Source organism: Helianthus annuus, chromosome 4, assembly GCF_002127325.2.
Source record: "Helianthus annuus cultivar XRQ/B chromosome 4, HanXRQr2.0-SUNRISE, whole genome shotgun sequence".
Taxonomy (NCBI): Eukaryota; Viridiplantae; Streptophyta; class Magnoliopsida; order Asterales; family Asteraceae; genus Helianthus; species Helianthus annuus.
Window position 1 is genome coordinate 142,182,756 of NC_035436.2, and position 7,602 is coordinate 142,190,357.

Here is a 7,602-nt window from a genome sequence, read left to right on the forward strand (position 1 = left end):
TTCTTCACATGATTGTCTGAACATTAAAGGTTATCGAAAACTAGGTGCATGTGCATACAAGTCTGTCCAATTAATATGCTTTTGAAATAATGTCACCGCCCCATTAAAAGTAATCGGTCCAATCTTCCGTATTTTGGTTAGTGTGTTGTCATCGATCAGTGTAGTGTGTTGCTGCCCCATTAAAAGTAACAGCCCTATAGCATTAAAAAGTTTTGTCGGCTGCATATTAAAATTTGTAATTTGTTTAAGCCATGTGATTTGTCCTAAGTGAGGCCCAATCAACCATTCAGTACATGTGAATTGTGTCAGCAAATTAATTTGCTACAAGTATATAAAGGTCCAATCACATATTCTAATTGAAAGGCCCAATCATCTTGTTACATTTAATTTTGAGGCCAAATGAGATTTCTTGTTGTGAATTAAGTTGTTACATGTGAGGCCCAATCACAACAATTGTTAAAAGATTACCGGACCACTGATGTTGTGGTCATGAAATGAGATTTTTTTTATATGAATTGAAGATAAGAAATTGATTATTGCTGTTATCTGATCTGAATTAAAATCAAATATATTGTTTCTGATTCAGCGTTGATAGGTTGGTGTAAATTCGATAATTGTTGTTGTGATTGTTTGTTCAATCTGAATTCTGAATCTATTTTTGTATGAACTGATCATTGCTGAATCGTTTCGAGTAAAGTGAATATTGTAGGACTGTTTCGGTTGATGTGTGATGTGTTTCGAACAAACTTTGATCTGATTCAGTTTGTTGATTAAAGTCGTTTGAGATAAGTGAAAAAAGAATTTGTTTCAAACCAGACTTCGGAATTTTTTCGGTGTGATTTCGACGAATTTCAAATCATTTGGATGAAATCGATTCCAAGTTTTGTTGATATCGAACTGTTTTGATTGCTTTCGGTGTGACGTTCAGACTGAATCGGTAATTTCTGATCAAAATTTTGTTAGTTTCAGATCTGGATTATTGCATTAGTTCTCGATATTGCTTTCGCTTTCGGTGTGACTCATTGTGTTTCAAAGTGTTTCGGTAAAAATTCATATTGTTTCAGTGTGATTTCAACGAGATTCAGTAAAGACGGATTGAATCAGTTGTCTTTTGGTTTATTTCGGACTGATTCGGTTTGATTTGCTGTTATTATCAAACTGTTTTGAAAAGTTTTTGTTGATTCGCAGCAAGTTTCGAGTATTTCGAATTGTTTACATTGAATTTCAGACTGATTCGTTTGATTTTTGAACTGTTTAGTTTCGGTTGAGTTTTCGAACTGAATAGGATCAAGTTAAAACTGTTTGCTTCGGACTAAAGTTTCTGTGTTTGAGTCGAATTTTTGGACTGAGTTATCGGATAGATTTGAATCTGAAAATATTGGTCATAAATCAGTATACATCATAAGATTGTTCAGTGCATCATTGTTTTTAAACATATAATAGTTTGTAAATACTGAATCTGGGATCTGCAAGTTTTTTAGAGTTGATAATGATTCGTGTTTGATGTTGCAAAGATTGAGACTAAAGGAAAATCAAGTGATATTGTTGATTTGCAGTTGTTATCGTTTGGATGAACTATGAAGAGATGTGTTGTAATAAGATTTGGGCTTAATTCTTTTCAAAACATAGTGGGGCTGCAATCTGAGTTTTTTGGGCCGAGATTTTTTAGTCCATTGGGTTGTTCTAAAATTTGAGCTAATTATATTTCAAATTGTATTGGGTCTATACTAAACAAAATCAATTGGGCTCGTAAAAAAAAAAAAAAAAAACAAAAAAACAAAAAACACACACAAATCAAAGAAGGCTGTGTATATGTTTTGTTGGTAGTATTGGGCCGTAGTATTTTCAAGTTGGATGCTAGTTTGTTTGAAGAGATAGTGGACCGGTATTAAAATTGTTCGTTTGTGCCGCATATTGTCGTTGCACTCAAAAGTTGCTAGTGTGCTTTGTGAGTTCTTTACATTTAGGCAAGAGTTATAACATCGAGAGATTTGGGCATTAGAAATTTTTAGTGGGTTTGGATCAAAAAGTATTTGATTGAATTTTGAGTTTCAAATTGGTTTGTGTTTAAAAAGTGGGTTGCTTGTTAGTGGGCTTTGTGAAAATTGAGATTTTGTGAGTACCCAAGTCGGTTGAAAATCATCATCAGTTCGCACATTCACTCGAGCTAATCCACGCTAAATCTGTTGTCGCCGGATTTTCATCACTCAATCGGATCTTCATCTGGTTTATTTGTTTTGAAAAGGATATTGAACGAGTGTGGATTTTCGTATCATTCGAAAATTGGTTTCGTAAATTTTTCATTATCAAAGATGGATTCTGAAATTTATACTGCACTGAACAAGTTCAATAATTTTTCTGGTATCAATGGAGAATCTATTGAAGAGTTGATCCAAAGGTATGTCAAGTTGTATTGGGAGATGGTGAGATTGAAGATAACCAAGACCAATGAGGAATGGGTTAACAAGTTAGCAAATGTTTTACCGGGTGATAGTTGGAGAACGTTTTTGTCAGATTTGAAGAAGATATACTTAAATTTGAATTTGAGCGTGTTTATCGAGAAGATTAAAGAGCGAGAACTTGAACTTCAAAAGAATAGTAATGCAGAAACTGATGAAGCAAAATGCAAATCTGAGGAAATCGTTTGAGAGGTAGAGGAGCAGGTTAAAGAAATTTCAGCTATCAAGGTCGAGACGAAAGCTGAAGCTGTAAAAACGATCGAGAAGTGCTCAAACTGTGAAAATCTAAAATCTGAAAATGCCAAACTCTTGAGGGATTTAGAGAGTTTGACATTAGAAAACGAAAATCTTAAAAATTCAGAAAATGTTTTGAAAATTCAAATAAAAAATTCAGAAATTGAAAAAGTAAAAATTGAAAAAGATTTTCAAAGTCAAATAAAAATTCTTGAAGATGGGAGAGATGTGTTTAGCAAAAATAACATCGAAAAGCAAAAAATGATAAATTCTCATCTTCAGAAGATTATTCATCTTGAAAAGGAAAGTGAGCAAGCTCGAAAGAAAACCAATGAGCTTGAAAATAAATTGAAAGGTTTTGTGATTTCTTCAGCATATGTGAATATTTCATGTCCAAAACCGATCAATGCAATTCCAATAAGTGACGATGCCACAAACTTTGACAATGTCAAAGTTGAAGATTGTGATGAGAAATCTGATGATGAAAATGATAAAATTGAAAAACAAAAATTGTTTTTGAATTTAAAAGAAAAATTTCAGAAAACTGTTCTGCAATCAACTGAAAAAAGTGAATGCTCTAAGCAAAAACCTGTGAAGAAGAAAGTAGAACAAAAACAAAAGGGTAAAAATTTGAAAAATGTTCAAAAAGAGAATAAAAGTTCATCAGATCGATCATCCAATCAAAATCAAAAATTACAAAAAGTAAAAATTGATAATTCAAAAATTGTTGGTAATAAGTGGTGCAGGTCGGACCACAGTGCTCAAAAGCCAAATCCAGCAAAATTAAGGAAAGAATATCACCAAGCCAAACAATGCTATGATCTGAGCGTTTGGTGTGAAAGTGGTATACGGTACGATAACAGAGTGTGTTACCGATGCGGTTATCAAGGACACATTGCTGTTAACTGCCAAGGTTGGAGTTATGAGACAAGAAGATGCTTTAACTGTCAAATCAAAGGTCACATTGCCAGAGATTGCCCAAGGAGATCAAATGAAAGATTGAGGGCTAATTCTCAGAAATCGGCAAAGATTCCAGTCAAAGTCAAGCCCCATGAACAGAAGGTTCTAAAACCTAAAGTTCAAGAACAGACAAGCCAAGAAAAGAAAGTTAAACTTTCACAGGGGCAGAAAGACAGACTGAGGAAGAAGGCGAGAGAATATCTTGAAAAGATATTGTCCTCGGGTTCATCCGTTGGAAAGAATAAGAGTTCTGATGAATCAACTCCCTCGACTGCAAAGTCAAGCAAGACGAATTCATCAGATACAAATCTGAGGACTAAGGAAGAAAAGAAGAAGAAGAAAATGGTCGGCGAAGAATCTGACGTGTCAAAGTCAGACAAGCCACCTTCAGGCGATGAATCTGACAGGTCAAAGTCAGACAAGCCACATTCAGGCAATGATTCTGGTGTGTCAAAACCAGAAGAGCCATTTGTTGAGGTAAAATTTGAGAATTCAGGTTTAACAATGGATGATGCAAATTTTCCACCGTTGTTGAACAAGAATTCAAAATCACCCAAGGACAGTCAGGCTTGGGTGAAACTATTCAAATAGAAAAACCTGACTTGCCGGAGTTCCCAGGTTGGTAAGCGTGGAACAGGAATCGGCACATTTCTTGAGAAATTTCACTCTGGTGATTTTTCGTTTTTCAAAAGATAAATCAGGGACATTAAGTTGTACTTGATTCATCTTTCCTACAAATGATAATTTGAAAAACAAGGTGATGAAACCCCTAGTTTATGAATTGTCACACAAAACTATTTTTCCGGAAAAACCATTTTGATTAAAACAAACTTAAGTGTTTTGAAATCATAATGGGAAAATAGGTTGTTGTGAGGGGGAGTTCTGATTGTTTACGCCAAGTGGATGGAGAATTGAAGTGATTCTCATCAAGTTGTCAAGTTTGTACAGTTTGTTTCAAATTTTCCCAGAAAATCAAAATTGAAACATATTTTGATTTTAGGGGGAGAAAAATTTAAAAAAAAAAAAATTTGAAAATTTGAAAATGTCAAAAAACATTAAAAATTTAAAAATGAGTTTTGTTGTGAAAAAGAGGAAATGATTGTAAATCAGTGGACTATCACAGCACGCTAAAGAAATGTAATGTCAAATCTAATAAACGGTCTTACTGATGATGTGACGATAGGTTTTTGTACATTTAGTAGATTTATTCGGGATATAAACCTAAAATTTCAAACTTGTGAAATTCGTGGGGAACACTACTTGGATATATAGGTAACCCCTGAAATCTCGTTTGAAAGATCTCGTATTCTGATATACTAGGTGTTTATACTCTATGATGTCTGGGGTATTATTCCGGGACTTCTGCTGAACGGTAGTTCTGACCTAGTCCTTGGCTAATACTTTCCGCAAAATGCTTGAAACACAGCATAAAGCCCTCAGCTGATTAGACAATAAAATTGATAATCATCTGTTGTAGCTGAAAAGATCCTCTAAAGGGGACACACTGCTAAGTCGAAGCTGATATCTCTCTGCTGAACGGAAGTTCTGACCTGAGATCCCTCAGTTCTCGCATTTAACCCCTAATTTATGTACAGATATCATTGTAGTATTCTTGCCTGTAAGACTGAATATTGGGATTCTGGATACGGGAGTATATTCAAGAGGTGGGACACATGAATCGAACTAAGTTCATAAAACACTTAAATAATATCCTGAATAGATTGAAAGTTGTATGAAAATTTAAGAGGACAACTATATCGTCAATCAACGTGAATCGTTTAGAACTTAAAATGTCTAAAAGCTTAACGGTGCGTGTGATGTGTCTAAAAAACTGATATGATCCTCTTACACAAACTCACAAAAATATGTTTGTACATATTTCATTTCTGCATTTAATTTCTGTCTTTGCATTTATGTTTCTTATTTTCAAAAATTCAAAAAGATTTTCGACAACTGATGTTGGAGAGCTGATTTTCAAAATCTCAAAGGCTAAACATGATGAACAGATGGTTTGGTTAAATGGTTTGAAATGTTTAAGATGATTCATTAATTTGAATCAGAATTTGGAATGTTTCAAATTTTGAAAAGTTTTTAATGTGAATAGTCTCAAATGTTTAGTTGATTCATTAAGTTGAATCACAACTTTATTGGTTTGCAATAGAGAGGTTGAGATGTGCAGGTTTCTTAATCTGTTGATACGCAAAGCCAGGTGTCGATCCCAAAAGCACGGAAGCTTGACGAAAGGGGGAGCCTGAAGAAAGAGAGCAACGGAAGCTGAAGACAGATCCACCGGGATTCTGTTCGAGCTATAGTAGTTGAAGACTCTCACTAAAGATTCTGTCAACATTCAAGGGGGAGTTTGTTAGTGCAGTTGTCTGTCGACTACATCTTCGTTCGAGTTTTAGAGAGAGAGAAAGTCAAGTCGCTACGAGTTTCACTACGAGATTGACTACGGCAATATCCAAGGGGGAGATTGTTAGTACACGAATGTCTATCGCCTTCGTCAATCTAAGCAGTAGCAAGAAATCGAAGAAACCAAGACTTTGTAAATGTCATATCTAGTTAAAAGGAAAGGTGGCAAACTTGTAATTAATGAGAACTTTCATTAAAATGCCTTGACCTATAAATAGGGGATTATTGTCACACCCCCAAATACCACCCGCGGGTGACACCCGCTTCGAGGGCGTGACTGACCAGGATCCAGCCACCAATTATACTGAATAACTAAATTGATAACGAAAGTAGTACTTACTAACCATACGATTAGCAAGTGTTAAGTTTAGAGTTCAAGTCTTAAGTTCAGAGTAAAAATGTAGCGGAAGCATAACTAACAGTTTTAAACATTGTTCATAAGGTAAACATGATAAATGCCCAACACACGGGCAGACGACCACTACACATCCCAAGCAGCTGCTCCAGTCACTGGCCACCTGCAAAGCATGCAGTAAAGGGGTCAACAATAATGCTGAGTGAGTTCACTAGTTGTCCAGTTTTAATTACCAAAAACTTGTTTCACCAGTTAATTTATCCGTTTATACATGCCATGGGGAGCTACCCCAAAAGTTAGCGACTAAACTGTTTTTCCAATACCGAACACTAGGTAACCGTTTGCGTTTCCGCAGGATGCCCCGATGTCAATGTTCTATCATCATTGACGGATGCCTGAGTACATTAGTTCACGACCGATCCCATACCATGGCACGGTGTGAGGCTGGTAAAACCTAAATAGCGCTATCAACTAATAACCCGTTCGCCTGGCACCGGCGACTAATCGGTATTATGTAGTAGGGACTTGAGTGATAGAGTTGCGTTTAGTGCCGTTAGTTGCAATCCGTATAAACAGTAATTAACTAAAAAGGTTTCCCAATACAAGGGAAGATAAAGTAAGTTTGTTTCCCAATAACTAGGGAAGGAGTGTAGACGGTATCCCCTTTACAAGGGGATAGGGTTGTTTTAGTCTCGTGTCCCAAACCACCGGGACGCATGCTTTTAAGTTGTGAACTCACCTTGGGTTGCTCGGTATGATACGTTACTTGGTTAAGTATGTTGGTCACCACGTCCTAGCATGGTTACCAAGTATGGGTCAAGTTGGGTACAAGTAAACACGTATAAGACACACTTAATGTAAATACAAATAACCCACAGTAGCGGGTATACATGCAGCCTAGTCAACAGAAAGTCCAACATACAAACAGTGGGGTTATTGGGCCCAGAACAGTAACAGATATACAAGCAGTCCAGTTAGCAGACAATCCAACAAATACATTGGCCCAATAACAGTCCAGTCGAGACGGGGGTGACTCGCAACCAAGGTTGCGACTCGCAACCGAGGTCTCGGTTCGTCATGCTTTGGTTGCGACTCGCAATTCAGAGATTCCGACTCGCAACCGGCGGTTCCGACAAGCAGCTGTGGTTACGACTCGCAATTGGATCGATACGCGTTGATTGC